General features: G+C 43.8%; 1 protein-coding gene and 1 long non-coding RNA gene across 12 annotated transcripts in view; one reads left to right on the top strand and one right to left on the bottom strand.

The window, feature by feature from the left end:
- Positions 1 to 24,086, top strand: part of CACNA1E (calcium voltage-gated channel subunit alpha1 E) — a 381,746-nt gene that overhangs the window by 206,857 nt on the left and 150,803 nt on the right. The gene's annotated exons all lie outside the window — the stretch shown is intronic.
- LOC144316291 (uncharacterized) lies at positions 309 to 22,116 on the bottom strand. Its single transcript, XR_013382133.1, has 4 exons — positions 20,351 to 22,116; positions 17,846 to 17,953; positions 4,607 to 4,735; positions 309 to 585 (listed from the first exon to the last, which is right to left on the bottom strand). It is a non-coding gene; the product is annotated as an uncharacterized LOC144316291 (long non-coding RNA).

Genomic DNA, 24,086 nt, shown 5'->3' with positions numbered 1-24,086 from the left:
GGAAGGAGAAGAGTTGAGAGTGTTAATCTGTTAGGGTTAACAGAAAGACATGGGACCAGAGATTGACTGTGTATTAGCCAAATAGATGCTTGTTAAGTGCTTTCATTGCTTGAGCCCGCAGTTCTCTGACACCTATAAAGGGGAAACAGGAAAAATTTTGAACCTATTGAGGGCTCTCTCCCTTAATGGCTCAAAGTCTGGCTGAATATAAAATCCATGTCCACATTGCAAGTCAACCTTCAAATAAGATGACAGAGCTTGGATGAGCAGAAAGAGATGTAGTAAAGTAAATTTAATAATTGCTAGGATATCTGCATTTATGGAACTCCTCAGTGGTTGTAAACATGACCATATATTATCACACTTGATTCTCACTACAGCCCTCTGAGATTGGCATCATCATCTTCATCTTACAGTAAAAAACCAAAATGCTGAGAGGGTGTGAAGAACCAATTTTGCCACCCAGCTTGTTAGTGGCAGGACATGTCTCAAGCTCTTAATCGATTTCTCCAGACATGATGCTTTTCTGCTCTCATGTTGTCTTGTGCTGCATTTTGTGTATGTCTTCTGAGGCCATGGGAAACCCTGCAGAAAGTATTGGTAATATGAGGAGGAAGGGAAAGGGATGTTTTCCATTACTAGCTCTTTTTCATGGGGTGGGCCCTGACCTTTTCAGAGCCCTTGCCTGTATCAATCTGTGTTTCTACAATGTCTGGTAAGGGACCATCTACTCTCAGAGTCAACTTTGTCAGCCATGGTGAGGTCATGCCCAGGCCCACCATGAGCATATGCCCTCCTCAAGGGGCATACAAGACCCTGCTGATCGAAGACATTCAGTACAGGATCTCTCTAGCCTAATTATTACTGTCCTTGAGTCAGAGTCCCTACTGTTGTCTCCTGGATGTGTTGGTTGACAAGGGCTCCACCAACTCTTCTTGGCACTGATCCATCAGAGCTGCCTCAAGCCTGTTTCCACTCTCAAGTTATGCTTGGCATATCCCAAGTAAGATCCTCTACTTCCTTTCCCCAAGAGTCTTCCACAGTGTCTTGGAAAGGCAGCTCTTGGCTCAGTCAAGGGCTGTTCTCTTTCAAGGAGTCGAGGCTCTTTCATTATTGAACTGTCCTTGTTTATGAGGGCAGTGTTAGAGTAGCTGATAGGTATATTAGTTTGCTGGAGAAGCCAAAATCACCACAGGTTGTGTGGCTTAAACAACACAAATTTATTTTCTCCCTGTTCTGGAGGCTAGAAATCTAAGATGAAGGTGTTGGCAGATTTGGATTCTCCCGAGGCTTCTCTCCTTGGCTTGCAGATGCCCACCTTCTCACTGTGTTCTCATGTGGTCTTTGCTCTGTGTGTGTGCATTCCTGGTATTCCTTCATGTGTCTATAGTAAGATTCAATTAGGGCCTACCCTAATGGCCTCATTTTTAATGTTATCACCTCTCTAATGCATTCTGTGTTCAAATACAGTCAAATGTGGTCATGCTAGTCGTTAGGACTTTAACAAATAAACTTTGGAGGGACACAGTATAGCCCATAACAGTGGGGAAGCTCTTCCCTACTCCACACTTTATCCTTCTCTTTTCTTCACTTCCCCCAGCACCTTTTCTGGGAGTCCATTTAGCCTGGATCCAGAGGATAAAAGGGTAGAATCTGAAGTGGTTGCTTAAAAACTATACAGTAAGATCCTTAAGGACAAAGCCTAAACCTTTAATTATTTTTTCTGCCAGAGTTTGGCAGAGGGTAGACAGAGTATGTTCTCAAATGTTTGCTGAATGATTAAATGATTAGGAGACTTGTCTGAAGCAGGGATATTTTTTTGGTTTCATAAATTACAAATTTCTGCTTAATCAAATATAGTGCTTAAGACTGTTGTATAGATTTTGTAGATTATGAATTTTGAAAAAAGCTGAAGGAAAATATGCTTTAAACTCAAATAATATAAAACTAATCTCATCTTTCTTAGGTGTGTGATATGAAGCAAATGACATTAAAGCAAAGCTAGAGAATTCTACTTTCTGCTCTGCTCCTCATGAGCTTTTGGATCTTGGGAAGTTAGTTTCTCTCAGGACCTTTTAGCATCCAGAAATTAAGGGATGGAATCTCAGATGACAACCAGGGTTCACACTGCATACAGTTTTTAGTCGATGGACATAGTTGCCTGGAGAAGGGTTCTGGATCATGTCCAAACTCATCTTTAAGAGTAGCTTGAATGATTATCTATGTCTACCAAATGCTTGGGACAGGGGAAAGTGACATTAATAGAGATGTTTTCTGAGGTCACTCTCAGAAATAAAGTTCTATGAATTTGTGATTCAGAGAAGGCACTTCAGAAACTTGCTGGGCCCAAAGTCATCACCAAGAACATCTGTTTGCATTGTACTGTTGATATGTAGGAGTGCTCATTGGCAGAGATTTCTGGTCAACCAAATGCTGGATGAGTACAGAGTATGTGACTTGATCTAAATTCAGGAAAACATGCACAGGGCGTAGGACTTCCATATGTAAATTTATTTAATTGCTTTGATGTAAAATGTGCAATTAAGAGGATAATGAGAGTGGTTATCTCTAGGTGATGATTGTGGATAATTTTTATTTTTCTGTTTATTCTTTTCTTTTCAAATGTTCATGTATTGCTTTTATGACCAAAAGAACAAAATCTTATAAAAATTAATTAACATTCTAACAGGGTGAAAGAACAATGAAAAATTTCAAAATTCAGTTCAGCTCTTTGCAACAAACATTATCCATCTCATTCAGTAAACATTTATTTAGCATTTACAGTGTTACAAGTTCTGCGAGGGTTACAAATAATTATGACTCAAGATGGATAGCCATTCACAGCTCTTGAACTCTTATATCTTGTGGGAAGAGTTAGCAATGGATAGAATTTGTAAGGTGGATATCTCAATTGGAGGAAATAGCATCTGTATCTAGAAAATATATGTTATTCAGAGACTGTAAAAGGTCAAGTTCAGATGTATAGCAGGGATCCTATTAGGGAGTAGGGAGAGATAAGTACATTGGGCCCAGATGGCTGTGCTCACAGCCTCCAGCTGGTGAGCAGAGTGTAACCACTGCAGTGTTCTGAGGGGAGGAAGTCCGTAACAGAGCCATGGATTGGCAGAATGGACTGTGGTCCCAGGATGGGTTGGAGGGGACCCATCAGTCCAGCACAGTAGTTCAGGTATATGGGAATACTGTCTAGAGATTTCAGAGTTTAGCAAAAGGCCTTTCAAGGTGGTAGATACTTCTGGGAGCATCAGGTTTCTCCACAGCGTTCCTAATTATTAGAAATTAGGAATCGTAAGGTTTAAGCTGTGTCACTAACATGCTTATCCAGTGGGTGAGGCTAAAGGTTGCTAAACTTTTCTGAATCATGATACAATAATTTCATTGTTTTAGTGTCATGTCTTGTCAACCCACCTCTGCTTTCTCTGTCTAGCCTTTTCCACCCTGTTATTGACATTTAGTTCATATTCATTTTAGTACTAAAGTGAACTAAATTATTTCTGTATTATGAAATTCACATTTGAGATCATTTAGACATATTCTGTAATGCTGGAAGCCGGAATCATAAGACTGATTAAGTCATATTCTTTAGAAAAGAAAAAAATCACCAAGAAGCTAGATGAAGTGATGAAGTGTTAAGATGGGCTGGTCTGTGTCCCTTAGATGACTGGCCAATGTCAATAACCTTCGAACCTGCTCTAGGTGAAAAACTCAGCTGTCCTACTATAAAGGTGTGTGTCCAGCTCTGATCATTGGGGGTGGCTCAGGAAACTTTCCTTTTCTTAGATTCTTTAGCAACCCCCAGGAATGAAAACACTTTCAGAGAAAACATGAGACTAAGGAAGTAAATGACTACAGCAATTATAGAGGAAACGGGCTCTATTCCTAAAGAAGGCCTCTGTGCAACCAAATAATTTTCTTGTATTAAAAATTGGAAATCCTTTCTCCTGGGAGCTCCTTGCCAGGCTTCTTTGTAGTCTTTTTTTTTTTTTTTTTTAGATTTTATTTATTTATTCATGAGAGACACACACACACACAGAGGCAGAGACACAGGCAGAGGGAGAAGCAGGCTCCGTGCAGGGAGCCCGACGTGGGACTCGATCCTGGGTCTCCAGGATCATGCCCTGGGCCGAAGGTGGCGCTAAACCACTGAGCCAACCCAGGCTGCCCTCTTTGTAGTCTTATAGTCAATTTAAATATATGTTGCTTCTGGAAGATGTGAGCTTGAAGTGAATGCTATCACATGAATCATTTTTTTTTTTTTTAATCATAGAAAAGTCTTTTAGGTGGGGTGTTGATGTCAAGATTAACTCAGAGAAAAAAAAAGATTAACTCAGAGAAAATTGGCTGCAGTCAGGGCTAAGTGATAGTCATCATTCCAAAACTCATTAAAAGTCTGAGAAATGAATATTTAGACTTTATCCTTGACCATAAACCATTTGTCCCAGAGTGAAACATGGTAGCTGGAGAATGGCAGTTCAGCAACCCTGAAGCGTAGGTGGGCCTTTCTTTATGAACCAGGCATGTTCTTGACATTTAGTGTGTCAATCAGCTTTTTGTAAATTGAATCTTTTTTTTTTCTTCATTAACTTACCCTGTAATTTCAGCAATGTTTAACATTCTTTCCTGATTGATCTTGAGTTGGCAGTTAACTGTGAACATTCGGCTTTGGAGTTTAGTGCTTCTTTCTTGATTTCTTGCCCGTTTGCTTTGCTCTCTTTCCCTAGGTGTTGGGAATATAAATATGCATGACAGGTAAATAATTACCAAACCACAGGTAAGTGCAATGCTGGGGGATGCAGGGAGACCCATGATAGCACAGAGTCCCTCTGTCTAGAGAAATGAGGGTACGGTAAGTGTTTGAGCGGAGCACTGAAGGAGATAAAGATAGGAGGAGGAGCTGGCTTGGGTGATGCACACCCAAAGATGACCAAGATCAAAGGCCTGGTTAGGATCCACTGGCTGGAAGGACTTTGGTGTTGAGTAGTTTCAGCATTGGGATAAGCATTCAGCAGTGGATAGTTTTTGCTTAGCCTTCTACATGGAGTGAAGATCGGTGAAAATTTGTTTCCAACCTTTGTTTCTCTAATGGTTGGGAGGAGATATTTTACAATTATTTTCTCCTAACTTTTCTGTCAAATACACCTGTGAAGTTTCTGTAATATGCATTACCTTACTTCAGTTTGTAAATTCAGCCTCTAATACCAAAATCTTAGTATTCGTGAAGCAGAGCACCCCTAAATAAAACCAAGAAGGAAAAGAATATGAATCTTTTAATTTCCAGTAGGAATGCTAATTTTGATTCAGTAACTTTAAGAAATAATTATATAGATATTACAGGTTTTTTCAATGGCAGAGGACACCCACCATAAATAATATCAAGATATTTGATAGACTAAGAAAAATGACACAAAACAAGCTTGCTTTACTTTTAAAGACTTATTTATTTATTTGAGAGAGAGAGAGTGTGTGTGTGTGCACATGCATGACTGGCGAGAGGGGAAGAGGGAGAGATCCTCAAACAGATGTCCTGTTGAGTGCAGATCCTGACATGGGGCTTAAACCCATGACCCCCGAGATCATGAACCTAAGTTGAAACCAAGAATTGGACACTCACCTGACTAAGCCACTCAGGCGTCCCAAAATAAGCTTCTAATATAACTGATCACAAAGAGCCTCTACAAATTCATGAGAAAAAGATAACTGCCTAGAAAAAAAGGATAGTGCATATGAACGAGCAACTCAAAGAAAAGAAAATTTATGTGGTAATAAACACCTGAAATGATGCTAATTTCAGAAAAATACAAATTAAATAGGATCTATTTTTTGTGTGATTGGCCGATATTTAAGGCTCCTAACATCTGTGAGCATGAGGAAGAAAAGGCAGTCATGAATTTCTGGTGGATTTGGTGGTGTCTGGTATTTGGTGGATTACTACAACCTTTAGGGGAATTAATATTGAAAACTAATATTCCCTTTGACTCAGTAAACCCATTGTTGAGACTTCCACCTATTGAATAAGAAGGCTGGTTGACAAGGATATAATATATAAAGGAGAGTAGTTCAGCCTTGTTTTACAGCATCAAAACCAAAACCAAACAAACATGATCAGTAGTGAGATTAGTAGAATATTCCATTGCTATGGTTCTGTATATGTGCATGCCTGTGTGGTATATGTGTGCGCATGTATTTCAATGAATTTGATCTATGTGTTTGTCCTGGAGGGACATTCCTCATGTTTTTACATAAGAAAAGCAAGCTGTAGCTTAAGAGTAACATATATAGATGATTCCATCTAAAAAAAATAGCAAGACACTATATGTAAGTTTGAATGTGCATAGATGGGGATCGGTGGGAGAAGCATCCACATCAGGCTATAAACACTTATGTAAACACAGCAGGATGAGAGTGGAGGTGAGGGGAGACTAAACTCTTTCTTCCCACATTTTTGTAGTGTATCAATTATTCCTCACACACATTGCTTTTGCAATTTAAAACTTCACAGGTAAAGCAGACATCAGCGCATCAAAATTGAGAACTGATCAGGACAGCTTTGTTGCTACTGTTGAGCAAACCAGCTAGAAAACAGTTACACAATATCAAGTAAGGTGAACTCCCTGTTGCCTCACCATCCCACAGCACAAAGTAGTAAAATCGACACTACCCTCTATACCTGTTTTAGCTTCTCTACTATTAGATTCTAACATTTATTCATTCATCCATTTCTTACATTTGTTAGACTTTATTTTTTTAAAGATTTATTTATTTATTTATTTATTTATTTGAGAGGGGGCACAAGGGCAGAAGGAGGGGGAGAGAGAGTCTTAAGCAGACTCCCCACTGAGCAAGGAGCCTGGTGCGGGCTCAATGCCAGGACCCTGAAAACATGACCTGAGCCAAAATTAAGAGTTGGATGCTTAACTAACTGCACCACCCAGGTACCCCTCTTTTTTTACTTTTATTATTTTATTTAAAAAACAAATTATTTCTTGAGACTCCTGAGTGGCTCGGCAATTGAGCGTCTGCCTCTGGCTCAGGGAGTGATCCTGGGATCCCGGATCCAGTCCCACATCAGGCTCCTTGCAGGGAGCCTGCTTCTCCCTCTGCCCATGTCTCTGCCTCTCTCTCTGTCTCTCATGAATAAATAAATAAAATCTTTTAAAAAAATATTTCTTTGTTAGAGAAGGAGGAGGGGGAGAGTCTTAAGCAGACTCCCTGCTGAGTGCAAAGCCACTTTAGTTAAAATTTGAATAAATATGTAAATAAATGAATATATGTGTATATGTATGTATATCTCTCTATTTTAGTAGGGAGGGAGGGAGGGAGGAAGATTGCCTACTATGTGCTAGGCTTTCTGCCTGTACTGGCTTTGAGCCCCACACACCTTCGGCAGTAGTAGTGTTCTTTTCTAATTCTGACCTAATTCTTCCTAGGCCAGATGGGCCAGCACCTACTGGAATTGCCCTCAGGTAGCTGGAAGGCCTGACTAGAAGGAGCTTGGTTTTTGTCACCCTTAGCTGGGTGTTGCTCCTTGGAGGCCTACTCTCCAAGAACAAGCCAGCGGAGCCTGACTCTGCACAATAGGGACATTTCCATGGGCTCGGTGCCCATGGTGGCAGGGTGCCAGCCAGGTGCACAGTTTTGGGTTAATTAGGTGATTATGGCGGTCCTGCAGCCTGGCTGTGTGCTAATAAGCCTGGGCTGACATGGGAGGCCTCAGGCTGCAAATGGACTTCTCTCTAAGGAGCTCGAATATTTCAGGTTCCAGGATGACTTTTTTTTTTTCTTAATTTAAATTCAATTTGCCAGCATACAATATAACACCCAGTGTTCCTCTCATCATGTGCCTGTCACCCATCCCCATCCCCCCACCCACCTACCTCCCCTCTAGCAACCCTTTCCTAAAGTTAGGAGTCTCTTGGGGTTTGTCTTCCTCTAATTTTTCCCCATTCAGTTTCCCTCCTTCCCTTAGGGTCCCTTTCACTATTTCTTACATTCCACATATGAGTAAAACCATATGATAATTGTCTTTGTCTGATTGACTTATTTCACTCGGCATCATACCCTCCAGTTCTCCAGTTCTACCAGGATTCCTTTTCTTTTGGGAAAGTTTTGTAGGACTGCTTAGACCCTCAGAACCTATCCTCCCCTCCCTGAATGTCCTATTTTGGGGATATCCTTTCTTATGCCTTCAGTCATTGCACTTTCTGATCTCCCTGACTGGATATTAGGCTGACCAAGACCAGGGGTATTCTCTAGACATTTGTTCCCTCCAGCACAGTGTTTTGGGTCTCATTGGTGCTCAGGAAGCTGATAGATGCCTGAAGTGCTGGAGGACCTAGGGCATGCCTGGGGCTGTGTTCCCAGAGGCAGGGGCTGGTTGGAAGAGACCAGATGAGGATGGTGAGGATGGACCCCTTGGCCCAGGAACTCCCACCATCCTGTCAGCTAGATGATGCTCCTCAGAGGGAAGTGAATCCCAGAGCAGGTGAGAAGCCAGATCCTCTGCTTTGAAGGACCATGCCAAAAACTCCCCTCTTAAAATGCCTACTTCATCCCCACTCACTGCAAGCTGAAAGGAGAGAGTTGAGGAACCTTACATTGCCCACCTTTTGTGATTCCTGGTAGCTCTGGCTGGGCCCCCAGGAGAAAACACCTGACCCACACCCCCTTTCGCCGGGCCCCTTGTCTGACTCCACAAGCCCAGGGAGAGTGTATCCCGAGTGCAGTCAGGGGCTTTCTTTGTCACCTTGGCAGGAGCTGGGGCAGAGAGACAGTTCTGCTGGGATCAGCTGTCCTCCAACGAGTATATGCCTCAGGGGGATACCGGAGGATCAGGTCCACAACACCCATCTTTACAGATATGAGCTTGGTTTAATATTTAACTTTTAAAGAGCCGATGGTAATAGTCTGTATCATCCACTCCCTACTTGATTTGTGTGGCCCATTTTTACAGTTATTCTTCCAGAGGGACTTCATTTATAAAGTTCCTTGCTGCTGAGACTGAGTGCCACCATTGTGAGCCATGTGTGTCAATATTGTGGAAATGAAATTTGTACCTTCTGGACCCATGCAGGTTGATTTGATTCTGGGGTGAATAGAAATATAGCTGTAGAAGTCAAATATGTTCCTAAAGGATCTGCTGTCTTCAGGGTGCTTGGAGGAAAGGTGAAGACATTCAAGACACAGTCCTTCTCCTCAAAAAACATTCAGTCCAGCCAACAATTTTATAAAGCTTCCAGGAGTTGCATATACATTGTCACTGTGTTTTGAGTTTGAAGGCTACAATGATAATCCTATTACCGATTACTCTTTATTGAGCGCTGTCTAAGATATAGATATTAGATCGAGGTCCCTGGAAGCCATTTCTGCACCAGAGAATTGCAGGCATAATTTTTATTGAATACCCTTTTGGAGGGGATCCCTGGGTGGCTCAGCGGTTTGGTGCCTGCCTTTGGCCCAGGGCATGATCCTGGAGTCCCGGGATCGAGTCCCAGTCGGGCTCCCTGCATGGAGCCTGCTTCTCCCTCTGCCTGTGTCTCTGCCTCTCTCTCTCTCTCTCTCTCTCTGTGTGTATCTCTCATAAATGACAAGATCTTAAAAAAAAAAAAAAAAAAAAGAATGTACTTTGGGGAAGCCAGGAGGTCAGAGTTCAACAGAGGAGGGACTGACCCACACCCGCAGAGCAAGCCAGGCATGTGTGGTTCAAGGGCAGTCCCAGTGCTGGGTGCAGCTGTGAGCTGCCTCAGGCAGAAGTTCCTAGCAGCAGGGGATGGGAGTGTGTCCTCTCTGGGAAAAAGAACACAGTATCCACGTGCAGAATAGGGAGTGTTTTAACTACATTATTTCCAATCCATGCAATTTAAAGGTGAGCCAATGAAGGGCAAAAAAGTGAGTGACTTACCTAAGATTGGGCAGCTAATATCATGATGGACTGTTTTTTTTTTTTTTTTTAATTTTTTTTTTTATTTATTTATGATAGTTACAGAGAGAGAGAGAGAGGCAGAGACACAGGCAGAGGGAGAAGCAGGCTCCATGCACCGGGAGCCCGATGTGGGATTCGATCCCGGGTCTCCAGGATCGCGCCCTGGGCCAAAGGCAGGCGCCAAACCGCTGCGCCACCCAGGGATCCCTCATGATGGACTGTTAACTATCAGACTGTACTTCTTATTTCTGCAAATTGCACTGTTCCATGATAGGGATTATCATCTCCATTATACAAATTGATAAATTGAGGCACTGAACATTTAAATAATTTGCCCATTGTCACACAACTAATAAGAGATGAGGCCACTGTTTTCTCATTATCCTATAATGTCTCACAGAGGTAACCTGCCCAGTGAAAGACATCCCATTCTGGCTGGAATAGACATCACAGCCCTCGGGTTATGTATGGACCACTGCTTCTTTCCCCTCTCCTTTATTGTAAACAGAATCATGTCCTTTGTTGCAGAAAAATGAGTATGGTATTTGAAGTCAGGCAGACATGGGTTTGAATCCTGGCTCTTTGTTTTACTATTTGTCTGAGTTTGGTTTTGTCCTCCATGAAATGGGGGTAATAATGACAACTTCATCAGACTTTTGAAGGTTAAATCAGATGTGAGAAATCTCTCAGCACATTCTTCCCCATCTTCCCTGCCCCCTAGAAGGGGTTCAGGCTGCACATTCTTCCCCATCTTCCCTGCCCCCTAGAAGGGGTTCAGGCTGCACAAAGATTTTCTGAGGGCAGATTCCTTTAACATAGTAGTGGCTTATTGATTTATCTTTTTGACATTTACTTTCTTCTATCACACAGAGAGAAAGCGAGGCTAAGTCTTCCACACAGTTTGCTCAGAATTCTAATGCTACCCATTTGTCTAATCATAAAAGTTCTTCTTGGAAACAAACATAGCAACAGCAATTATATCTTACTTTTAATGTCTAATTGGCTTTAAGCTCGCTTTTACTAAGTTATTTCCATCGAATGCACGGAGCATTGTGCGTTTGGCTTATCTCAGTGTCCTCTTCCCGCAGCCTCCATCTTGCCTTAGGGAAGCCAGTTTGTGGGTGCCCTGGAAGCCTCAGCCATTCCCAGTAAAGAGCTGGGACAAGCTCATGAGCCTGCCGTTCCTCCTAATCCCTCTGTTCTCCGCCAGAGTCTGTGGCCTTGAGTCTTCAGGTGCATTATGCTGATATGCCCTTTCCGCATTTGGTCTCCTCTCCCGGCTTCTGGACAAATCCCTGCCTCCTCTCTTAGCCCTGCTTCATTGTCCTCTGCTTCCAACCCTGGAGCTCGATGGGCTCCCTTCCTTTCCTCTTAAGTCACTCCTCTTTTTCACAGTGTCCCACAGGGCAGCCGAGCCATCCGCCTGAGCCAGGCTGTGTTAGACTATGAGCCTAAAGCAAATCAAGCGCCTCTACGTTGCGTTGTCTTCCGCCCTTACAAAGAAGTAGCCTTTGCAGGAGCCAGCTGGGAACCAGAGCTGATGTGGGGTGCTTTGTCCTTAAGCTTTTCCCTCACGGCATCTCTCCAACTCAAGCTCAGATCCTTCTGCAGGGCTCAGGCCTCAGCGTAGGTGTGTCTATGCCTGGCCATCCTGGGGGTGGGGTACAAGGGAGAGACGCTGTACCCGTTGCTATGGCAGCACCTAGCTTAGAGCATGAACCCCTTTCATTCCTAGGAGATTTCAAGGTGAATCAGTCTCTCCTCCTCACCCACTCCCTTCATGCTCTCTCTCCATCTCTCCCCACACCCTTCTGTCATCTTTCCTCCCCCTTACTCAACCTCAGGCTTTCTCCTTCCTCATACTTCTCTCCTTTTTACTTCTGGATACCTCAGCAACTGAGGCTACACATGGCTGACTTCTTTTTTTAATCTTCCTAGACCAGTGTTTCTCAAATGTTAGCAGGAGTCTCCTGAAGAGCTCGCTAGAACACAGTTGCTGAGCGTTGAGCTTCATTCCCAGAGTTCTGATTTGAAGATCTTCGTAGGGACCCAAGAACATGCATTTCCCATAAGGCCCCTCAAAATACTAATGCTGTGGAGTCAGGAGCCCCCCTGTGAGAACCATTGCTCTAGACTATGTTTACCCAGGTTGAACTAGTTATGGCTGGAATATTCCCCCTGTGTTTTGTTTCTAAATGATTTGGTTAGCTCAGTCATCCATTCATACATGTTTATTGAGCACCTACCTATTCAGGGAACTGTGGCCGTTACTCTCTATACAAAGAAACACAAAACCTTGTCCTCCAAGAATTCACAGATTTGTATGGGGGAAAGACAAGTAAGTAACTATTATATGGTGTGATAAATATTGTAATAACCCACAAATAATGAAAAAGTTTTGGAAGTAGGCACCAATCTCCTTGCACAAGGGAAGTAAAATATTTAGATGAGATGAATACAAATTGATTCATTCATATAAAGTGATTCTTTCTTTTTTTCCCCCCTCTTTTCCAAGGGTTAAAGGAAGGGAGCTGAGGCTAACCTATTTAAATAGCATTAACATCTAATGTTTGTGGAACATTTCCTCTGTTTCAGTAACTGTACCAAGTACAGAATGTATTGATGAAAACTTCTGGGGTCAGACCGCTAGCTGTAGCCTGGTCACTTATACTCTGTGCAACCTCAGATGGGTTACTCAACTATTCTGTACCTCAGTTTCCTCACTGGGGGGAAAAAAGACTATTGTTATTAGCATCCACTTCAAAAGATTTTTTTAGAAGATTGAAGGTGCCAGTGTGGGCAAAAGGAACATAGTACTTGCAATAAGATGTTGCCTCTTATTATCCATATTTTGTAACCTCATGCTGAGCATCAGACAATCTGCCTGGGAAATTTGTACCCTCCAGACTAAATTAATCACCAGGATTTAGCCAAGAGAATGATTTGCAGGTAGGTCTGAATGTGGGGGTTGCAAGATCCCCTGAGCAAGCCTGGGGCACCAGCCAGGGGAAGCAACCCTAGCTGGGCAATCAGGGAATCACTTCATCCAGATGGGGCAGAAGAAAGGCCTTGAAGGATGACTAGGATTTTGACCAAAGTGCCTTTTCTCTCCCTCTCTCTCTCTCTCTCTCTTCTCCTTCTCCCTCTCTCCTCCTTTCCTTTCCCTTTCCCTTTTCCCTTTCCTTTCCTTTTCTTTCCTTTTTTCTTATTTTCCTTCCTTCCTTCCTTCCTTCCTTCCTTCCTTCCTTCCTTCCTTCCTTCCTTCCTTCCTTCCTTCCTTCCTTCCTTCCTTCTTTTTTGGAGATGATGAAGGGGAATTGTCGAGATTGAGGTTTAAAAGCAATCCCAGCAGAGAGAATACCTCTACTCCACAAAGTTTAAGAGGGAAGACCCTCAAACTAGGATCTAGAATTTGAAACTTAGCTTTGCCATTGAGAGGGCCGGGTCCACTTTCCCTGAGAGATGCTTTACCCCCTACCATGTTCGTGCCCAAATGCTATGTGCCTGGTGCTGTCAGCATTAGCTGGGTGTGTCCTCCAGAGAGGCTGCACTTTCTATTGCGTCCCCTGAAGCCAAGTCCTCTCCCCTCTTAGATACCCTCTCCAGTCCTGAGAGACCTGGTTATCTGTTGGTATTCCAAGATCAGGGAGTATTCCCCTAATCTTTGGGACCCTCCAGGAACTGTAGTCTCCATTCATGCTGAGTGTCCAGTCTGAATTTTCTATCTCCCTCAGACCCAAGTTTATAGCTGAAACTGTAACTGGATGGGAAGGCAGAGTCTTAGCAGTTTTGTTTTAATTCTTTCCTGAGCTCATCAGAATTAAGAGTGAGACAGCCTGTTTTCTTCCAGAGAGGATAAGAGGATGAAGTCTTTCCTGGAAGATACACCTGGGAAGGGCTTATTAAGTGATAATCCCTGATAAACTCCCTCAAATTATCCACTCACTCTGCCCTTTTAGCAATGAAAGAGACTTCTAGGCATTTAATTAACTCTTTGAGAAATTTTCTTCTCATCTTTTCTTTTCTCCATTCTGCTTGCCTTGGATTTAATCAGAGCCATGCATTCAGCTTATTAACTTATTCATTTATTTATTCATTCAACAAACACTTGCTTTGTACCTACTGAGAGATAATTTGGGTTCTGGGGCAGATGCCTAGACAAATGAGATCTATTCCTTGCTCTTAAGGGCTATCAAGCTTTGCAGAGGAGAATGATATATGAGCAAGCACTGATTACAGTCCACAGTTAGATAGTATGACAGCATTAAGTGGAGGGAGTGATGGGAATGCTCGACTCTGGGAAGGTTTCCCTGGCAGAGATAACACTTAACCAGGGTATGTGCAGAGGCTTGCCAGGTGGAAAAAATGGAGAGGGTTTCTAAGCACCATAGAGAACATGAGCAAAAGCAGAGAGATAGGAAAGAACATGAAATAGAGGGAATTACAAGAAGCAGGGCATGGTCATGTGGCTTGGTAGGTAGAGGCAGCAGCCATGGGGTGAACTGGAATGGTTAGGCTGGAATTGGTCTTGGGAGGGGACTTAGCAAGGGCAGCCATCGGAGGTTTTTAAGCAGAGGAGAGACAGTAAGATATGTTGGTTAGAAAGAACACCTTTCTCCTGCTCTGAAGACTGAAGCCAACTGCGTGGCTGAGAATCACTTGTCCTACTTTACAAGGTCACCCTGGCAACGGAGTGGCGGTTGCCTACTAACCAGGGAACTAGCTGTGACAGTCTTGCAACCATATCAAGTGTCTGAGGCCCAAAAGAAACCCCTGAGCTAAGGGAAACATATCAAAGGAGTTGAAACAATAGAACACTTGGATAGGATGAAGACATGCAGTAGGTCGGAAACTATTTCCTCTACTGGCATTGCTGTTGTAAATACCTGCATCCTAACTCTGATCTCAGGTCTGTTCCAGATTAAAACAACATTGTTATTTTTATTGCCCACCCCCAAGGCAAGAAGCAACACAGCATAATATTTTGAGAAGAGGCCAAACAAGGGTTTGGATATTGGTTCTACAATATATCGACTGAAGCACCTTCAGCAAATCCCTTAGCCTTTCTAAGCTGGGATTTTGTTGCTATTGTTTGTTTTTAATGTGCAAATTTAAGATGGCACCTCCCTTGCACATGGTTGTGAAGATTAGAGTTAATGTATATTATGTACCTAGCTCAGTATCCAACAGAGTAGATGCTTAACATGTGGAAGCCATGATTATTTTTCCTCCTCAGTTACACTGGAGTGTGAGGATATAAGTCATAGGAAAGTATTTAGATGAGGATGTTTTAATCAGATCCTCTTCATATTTCCAGAAATAGGTCTTCCTGGGTCCATGTTGGATCTGCCCTTCAATAGCTTATATACACATTCTTGTATTAGTCACCTATCGTCATTAATCTTAGGACATTCCATCCTACTGAACAGCAAAGAAAGTTCTGCAAAGAATGGTGAAAGCAAAAAGTGATTCTTTCCAGTGACTGCTAGATTAGGGAAACAGTGAACATTATTGTTTTATTGTCCATATTCTATTTCAACCTTATTATACCCCAAAGCCAATGGGAATGCTCAATTGCAATGAACTTTGTGTATCTTAGGGGAAAGGGGCAAAACAAGTAGAATTTCTAGCAGCAGAGTGAACCAGACAGTAAAAAATCAAGAGATGAGAAAAGAGAAGGGTTTGGGGGGTGGTAGACTTGGAACCTGAGAATGAGAGTCCAGAAAGAGAGGAGAAGCAAAGTGAGGAATATGGTCTGAGTGGGAAGGGCTCTCACATCTGTTGTCTGATGTAGGCACCTACTCAAGTGAGGAATTCCCTCCTCAATGTCCCTAACAGATGGTAATCTTGCACAGCTATTCCCATTTTTTTTCACATCATGGCACACATAGAAAATAATATTTGTATAACACTGGGGTAAATGGATAAGGCTGCTTATAAGTAAAGGTGACCAACCTGGGGACTCTGACAGCTGAGTAGAGCAATACCCTGAGTACACCTGTAATACAGTGTGCTTTAAGAAACTCGAATCCAGAGGGACCAGAGTGGAGAACCTTACCCATATACTCTCAGGACAGGACCTCAGATGATAAGTAGGCACAAAGGACTGAATATTTCTTTATTATAGTCACTAATATCAAGAAAAATTTACTGAGCATGTTTTCCAGAGCTATATCTTGGATTCTGAAGATGCAAAGACTTAAATGCCATGGTTTCTTGCTTTCATGCTGTTCTTACTAGGCAGTAGGAGTGCTTCCTATGGCCACAAAATAAATGAAAGTGGCCTGGGGCTTCTTCAGGGATCCAACTGAGCCTACCAGCCTTGCATAGTGTTTTACACACAATCATTAATTAAAATAGGAATGTTCAATGATAAATCAGTTCACCTGCTTAGAAGCCATTGTGGAGGAAAATGAAAGCCAAGAAAAATGATTACTTGAAGCCTTTTTTCTTCAATGTCTCCTCTTATGTGCTGTGCTAAATATTTGTTAGCTAAGTGTACTTGCTACATTTCAACAGAAACACCATTTTATTACAGGTGGTGTATTTATTTCCAGAGAAGGAAACTTCTATTGGCCTGTGAAGCAAAAGAATGCTAGTGGTGGTATAGTCTCCCATTAGTCAATGACATTATGAGAATCTCTTGTTTGAAGAATAATATCCTAGGCATTAGCAGAGTGAACAGAGAAATAAAAGATACAGTTCTGTTTTTGAGAAACATTTAACCCTAACGGGAAGGTAGAATCAATATGTGAAAGAAACAGAATATATTTTTTAAAAAGTCTGTAAATAAGTACAAATAAAAACTCAAGTGCAGCACTTAATATTCTCTTTTCTATTATAGGTATTTCTACTCATGAGTTAGCCTTCGTTATGATACCAAGGCTTGTGAGGACTGTTTTCCATTCTCATTCATCTTGTGCAGAGTACACTCTCAAAAGTGTTGAATGAATATACTACTATGGGGTGTGCCTAAGTGCGGAGGGAATTCTGGAGTGAAGTACAGTGATGTGCTTAGGGGAAGCCTGTAGAGGTTGAGCAGTGTTTTAAACTCATGGTTTGGCAGAGGGAGGGGAAAGGAGAGGGGAGAAGGAAGAGCTCATAGGGAGTGAGCAAATCCAAATGAACACTGAGGCCACCATTCAGTGTCTTCCATGACCTGTCCTTCCAAACTTCTGCCAAGAACAATGCTTTGTGGCCTCATCATTCTCACCCCTTTCTTTCTCCTTGGACCCTCTTCCTCCATTGATTGGCCAATCTAAATTCTCCTCCTACTTTGAGTCCAGGAAGCCTTCCATGATCTCACTCCTTTCTTCATTAAATCAGGTAAGAGTATTCATAGGTCTGAACTCCATGCTCTTAATGTTCAGAAAAAGTGAGAGACAGCATCAAAAATGTCTTCAACCTGATGTAGCTTCCATATGAGGTCATGAGACTAGACTAATTATATACAAAGTAACTAGAGGGCACAGGGCCATGTGTACCTAGCTTTAGTACTGAACCAAGTGGTGTAGAAGTGCTGTGTGGAGTGAACTGGGGGCTCTAAGTCCTGGGTCCCAGTTCTATTTCTGTAGCCAACTGGTTGGAGTCACCTGGCTTTGATCCTCAGTTCTTCACCTATGAAGTGAGGGGTTTGTGCAAGATGCTGTGAGTCCTATCTCTGTAATCTGCAAGATAATAAAGATTTGAGTACTTACACGGAACGGAAAGTCATGATTGGCTAGCTGGAGGGGACAGGGGACCAATGGAAGAGCAATAAATAAGGATAGCTAGAAGGATTGATCCCTAAGGAGATCAGCTAGTGACTGGTGGAAGACCTGTTTTCATATCATCAGCACAGTCTTTCTGGAATGCAATGAACCCTCCACAAAGCTCTCCCAGTGTACAGGGTCTATCAGCCTCATGTACCTTTTGTTCCTGAGCCTCAAAGGAACAGTCTTCTGAGACTCGGTCCTCTTTCATTTGCTGGTTCCTGAATTTCTTGAAAAAGTACATCAAGTCTCTCATCAGTAAGGCCTGTAGAACGGGTGAAGGGGTGATGTGTTTTAGCTAATCATCACAGGAGGCATCCTCTTTAATTTCCTCTTTCAGTTACCTACTTTGGCCAGCTTGCATAGGTTGTGGTCAGAATAACACACTCACCTGCTCCCAGAGCAAAGCAGCATCCCAGCCCGGATGGCCTAGCCTAGGGGGTCAGCTGCCTCTGTCCTGGCTTCTCAGTGGCTCTGAAGATGTCTGCCTGCCTAGCACCTTGGGTCGCAGTGCAGGAGGATCTCTCTTTCTCTCTCTCTCTCTCTCTTTCTCTCTCCCTCTCCCTCTCCTTCTTGTTTTTCCCCCGATAGTCTTTGTCTTCTCTCATTATTAAAAACAAACAAAAGTTACTGCAGGAAAAGTTCTAAAGTATAGAAAAGGATGAAAAGAATGAAAAGTCTGTCATTTCTCCCTGCCCCATAACATTTTTCACTATTTTGACCAAAAGAGGATTTTCTATTAAAATTTGTTCATTAACCCTGAACTATTTAAATAAACTGTTTGATTTTATTTGGGGACAACTTAAAACCTCTTATTATAGAAATGTTCAAACACCTGCAAAACTAGAGAGGAGAGAATATTGAGCCCCTGTGCAATGCAGCCCCAGCTTTGGTAGATGTAAGCACTTACCTTCTTTAAATGACCTGTTCTCTCCATGTTGCGCTTCTGGGCCAGAGCGCAGAAGCGGGGGGGGGGGCGACACGATAAGCATCAGGATAAATTATAAGGATTTAACCAAAGAGATTTAAGGGATAACAGGGCCCTGAGCCATGTGGGTTTTAAGGCCCTTGCTTCTATGGACACAGACAGTCAGGGCTGCCTTCCTGGCACCACTCACCCTCTCTCGGGGTGATGGTGTTCATTTGAGTCCTCTTCCCATAAGTGCAGAGGGATTTTCAACTGATGCGTCAGTGCCTGTCTGCTCAGTGCCAGTGGTGATCACCACCCATGTCCAGGACGGGGCCATACTTGCCTGTGATCCTGAGCAGAGCTGCCTGGCTTGCAGCTCATCCTATCCCTGGTCTCCTGGGCGTCCTACTGCTGCCTGTGAACTAGGCTGAGGTTGCTGGTTATTTCTGGCTTTCTTTGCCAAACCTGTTCTGCAGTTTTCCCTGCTGGCAGGTGTGTGTGTGTGTGTGTGTGTGTGTGTGTGTGTGTGTGTGTGTGTGTGTGTGTACTGCTGGCCATCAAATCTGGGGGGTTTGGAACAGCCAGAAAGTATAGAGAGTCTTGACTATTTGTAACGGGGCCTTTAGCTAAGCCAGCTGCTGCCTTTGGAGCTTGTTTGTATGGGGATACTTGCAGTGTTGATTAAATATGCTCAGGGAGCTGAGACATAATCAGATGCTTTGCCTTCAGGACTGACAGGTTCAGCCTCCTTGCTGGGTGGCAGCAGGTGGTTGTGTTTTACTTGGAACTCCCTCTGTCCTCACTCTTTCCACCTGCTCCTCCACCCTTCTTTCTTGCCTGTGGGGTGGGAGAGGGAGAAAGACTATTCTTACTTTCTGGCTGCCAGGTCCTAGTGTTGGCTTTCCTATTTATTTTTGCTTTCCCCCCAGAAGGTGGTAATAGTATGGATAAGATTGCCTTTTTAAAGACCTGGGAGTAAATGTGATATGGAGAGTCAAGAGTTAGGAAGCAGTTGACCATTTATGGTTCTAAAATGTGACTGTAGGTCACCTTGCTTATTTGGGCCTCAGCTTCCTCTTCCACCAAATGATGGATCGGATAGTATGTTCTCATACTCTTCCAAGACCAGGGATGGAGTTCCTGGTATGCAGGAAACCAGGTTGGATAGTCCATATGCCTTTAACTGCCCAATGGCTGTAGGGCAGGCTGTACCTGGTATCCTTTTTCTAAAATGTGAGCATGGTCAGAGGGGTATAAATGGCTCTGCACCTAGAAATATCCAACTCTGTGACTCAGGGGTTGGGTGCTGCTGCTTTGTAAGGTTGGGCAAAGCCCTGATAAGAAAGGTGTATAATGCTTTCAGTCAGAGTCCCTGTCAACAGACTTTGGGACAGATTCTTGTGGCAATGATTTATCAAGGGACCGTTTTCCAGAGAAAACTGTAAGGATATGAGCGAAGCAGGAGAAGTCAGGGAAAAACATGAGATGTGGTTTCAAAAATTTCAACCTCAGCCTGATCCCACAGGCAGCTCCAGAGTGTGAACTGCAACACAGGGTGGTTCCACCCAGAGAAGGGGCTGGGCCACTGATACCCTTACATCAGTTCATTATTGGTTATAGGTCATCGCCACTCCAGGGGCATGCATAAACTCCCAAGTGAGGCAGGTCTCTCAGCCAGGGCATACTTCAGAGAAGGGCCCAGGTGTGAGCCCTTAGCTGCTAACACGCATAGCTGCTGGGGGATGGACATACCTGTTGGAGGATGCAGTAAAGGATTCCTGATGGGAATCTCACCAACATCCGGGTTGGTGAGAGCAAGAGTGGAGCTGGTTAGGAACTGAGTGGGAGAGGGCTATTCTGAATGTAAAAGCCTGAGTGCAGTTCAGTCCTGAGCAAAGTGGGATCATGGATGGCTCAGCATATGCAAGGAAATGTTCAGATGTGACTGTCCAATTAGGCCGACATAACTGATGATGATAGAAGTCAGGAAAATGTTATATTTGAGGAGGAAAAGGAGGTGGTGCCTAGGACAGGACAGGAGGGAAGCTCCGGGTTATCTGGATGCTGTTCATACGGCTTGGTACACTTTGAAATGAATCCATCAAGGGATGCCCAATTTTGTACATCAGTTCATTGATTTTGTCAATATAACATCCACATAGGAACATGGGGGCTGCTATTACAAAGCAGTGGGAGTTCGTTCTGAGAGGTCATCCCTGACTCCTATTTTTCTTCTCATATGTCCCCCACTTCATGGCACTCCTTAATTTTCACTTTTTTCTCCTTTTTGTTTCTCCTTCATAATGAACCTTTTCTCTGCTTTTCTGGCCTCTGCCGTCTCAGCCAAGGTAGTGTCTTAGACGTCATGGGATTCTTTTCCCTGAAAGCCTCAGCCAAATCCTTTCCTGACCACCTGGACCAGATCGGATGCCCCTTGGCATCCCTGCTGCAGCGTGACCCCTTCACAGCACACGGCATAAGGGCATATGTGTGTGTGTGTGCTGATCTGTTTCATGCAGGTCCCCCATTAGGCTGTGTTTCACAAGGGCCAGGACCCGAGGCTGAATGTGATCCACAAATCTGTTGAACAAAATATGGCATTTCAGCTTGGAAACATGAATTCCAGGTCCCTCAGGGTGGAAGAGGAGCTGTCACCCTCCGGTGCTGGAATGCAGCAGAATCAAGGAGGGGCCATTAGCTGGGGGACACCTGGTGTGCCGCCTTTAGGAAACGTGGTATTTGCTGGAGTTGGCCTTTGGCTTCTGTCTCTCTCCTTCCCCATGCTTGTCCTCCCTGAACTTTCTCTTCCTGGGGTGGTTAGCAGAGGTCTTGGACGGATGCTTTTGCTGAGATGGATGGCTGGTCTTTTTGGCAGTCTAGGGTGGTGGTTGCAACCATGTCTTGACCTGAGTGAGATCAGTTGGTGATTCCGAAGAACTCTTCTTGGGACAGAGCCTCTCAGCCTGTGGTTCTCAACTAGAAATTGCTTTTACCCCCCAGGACTTTTGACAATTCCAGAAACACTTTTGGTTGTTACAGGTGGGGGAGTGCTACTGGCATCTAGTGAGTAGAAGCTAGGGATCCTGCAAATGCACCACACTGGACAGAATTATCCAGGGTTACCCTATGACAAAGAATTATCCAGCCCAAGATGCTAATAGTTTCCTGGCTGAGAAACCCTGCTATAGGCCAGCCCAGGCTTGCCAGCAGAGGCTGTCTCCAGCCTGGGAAGCAGGTGTGTCCGAGATAGCCTTTTTTCCTGAAAGAACCCTAGAATCAGTATCCTCCTTTTCCCCTGTCTCAGCTCATTTAGCTTTCTTGGTCAGATTTGCTCTGTGCAAGGTATATACATAGAAGAGGCCCTTTGTCATTTTTTACAGAGCCCCATGGAACCTTGTTAGAAACCTAATAGATATAGCTTCAGTCCAGAAGAATCATAAGACCCCCCCCTTCATCTTTCTGTCTCCATCCTCATCTTTCTCTTCAATCCTGTTCCTCCCACCCCACCTTCTACCATTTCCCCCAGTCCTCCAGAGATTAATGTGATAATTGCCATGTGTGCCTGTTTACGCAGGGAGTGGGTGCATTCACCACCCCCAGCCAGGCAGGTTCCCAAAGGAACACATTTCACGGTGTCAGGACTGGTACCTGCTGAGCACTCCCTGTGCAGGTGGGCTGCCACCCCCGACTGCTTTCTCTGTCATTACCCCCATCATGCACACGTGTATGTGTGTGTCACTCAGGGAATCAGCAAGTGAGAGAGATGGAGAGCAGCCAGCCTGCTAGTCGAGGGGCCTGGCTGGGTTGGGTGGAAGGATAATCAGTGCCTTAACTAAGAGGATGTTGCCCCGGAGGAAAACACTCTTCTGTGTAATGGCTGACAACGAGTAGGTGTTCCATGAGTGGTGGGGCATGAAGACGCTGGCACGGCTTGCAGACCCATCTCTGAAGGGAGGAGCCTGGTTTATACTTAGTTGCTCCACAGCAGCCATCTGGGTAGGGGAGGTTCCATTGTGAGACTCAGGGGCCAGAATCCAGCAGAACATGTTCTAAAGACTGTGGGTCTCTTCCCCCGGGATCTTGCTCAGAGCCCTCAGCGTGGCTGCCCTCTAATCCTGAAGGAATTGTTGCTGGGGAAAGTAGAGTGTGATGGTCCCACATGCAGCTTGTCAGAGTCACAGAAGCAGAAGGGTTTGGAGAAAGCAGCAGAGAATGTCTCCTCCTCACCTCAGTATTCCTCCTCTCTTACCCCTCCTGCTGTGACACAGACACATGGACACCTGAGAGAAAACACAGTCACAACTCTGAGGTCGCCCTGGCAACTGTCCTTGGTGGTCCTGACTCCCACCTCCCATGGTTTCAGGGCACTTGCTCACTTGAGACTTGTCGATTACTTTCTTCTCTTTTAGTCTCAAAAGACACTTTAGTAGTCGTCTCTCCTACACTGGACAGTTTTAAGGTTTTCCTAATGATGAGTCAGAAGGAGATTGAAGTTCTAATTAGCATCAGAAAGCACCTTGCCATTTTGGAGGAGGAAAATTTGAAGCCCTTTGCCCACTTCCTGCTGAGGTATGTCCCCTTGTCCTACTGGATTTGTCACTGATCCATTGACAGGCTTGTGAGGTGAGGGTGAGGCCTCCTGGTAGGGAAAGATAGGAGGAGAAGAACCAGGAGGGAGAGGAGAAAGGTGTAGAGAGGGTGTGGCAAGTCTATTAAAAGGTTTGTGAATAATCTGAGAGAGCTGTCAAGCTGCCTCCTCCAAAGGAACCTTTAAGCCATCAGCTATCTGTAATCACCCGGCAGGGCATGGTGCCTCTGGCCGTGGTGTCCTCCCGGTCTTTCTTCTTCTCTTCCCCTTCCTCCTCTTTTTCTCATCAAACAGGGCCTAGTACCATACTGGATGACATTTTTTCTTAAAAAAAAAAAACAACAATTCAGACAAAGCTGGAGGGGAATATCAGAATGAAAAATTGTGGAGTGGGGGGTTTACATTTTAAGTACAGGAATCCTCTTATTCAAATTGTGGCCTGTTGATTAGTTGAGCCAGATATTATGTGTGCCAATCACTTCATTAGGTACCAGGTAGAGAAATGAACAGACAATTAAGGTTCTTGCCTTAAGGTGTGTTAAACCAAAGCCAAAGCATTCGCACAACACATGGATAAGGAGATGCTGTCTGTCATTGTTTTTTTTCTGGAAGAATTGGGAAGTGTGTTCCAGACGTTAGGCCCATGAGGAGAGTCCTTTTATCCCTGCATTTCATAGGCTGTATTTCCTCATATGTTAATAGATTTGCTTCAAAACAGGGAGTTTCATAATCAAGGAAGTATATGAAATGATATTAAAGTTAATAATGTTTCTTTCATGAGTCTTCTCACAGGCTATGGGGAAAATTTAATCTGTTGTGTTTCCTCAGTTTCTTTGGTTACAGAAGCTTATTTTCCACGGAACACATTAACATCTTACAGATGACTAGCAATGAGAAGAA

Source organism: Canis aureus, chromosome 6, assembly GCF_053574225.1.
Source record: "Canis aureus isolate CA01 chromosome 6, VMU_Caureus_v.1.0, whole genome shotgun sequence".
Taxonomy (NCBI): domain Eukaryota; kingdom Metazoa; phylum Chordata; class Mammalia; order Carnivora; family Canidae; genus Canis; species Canis aureus.
The sequence above is the reverse complement of the archived record's forward strand: the minus strand, read 5'-3'. Positions and strand labels throughout refer to the sequence as shown.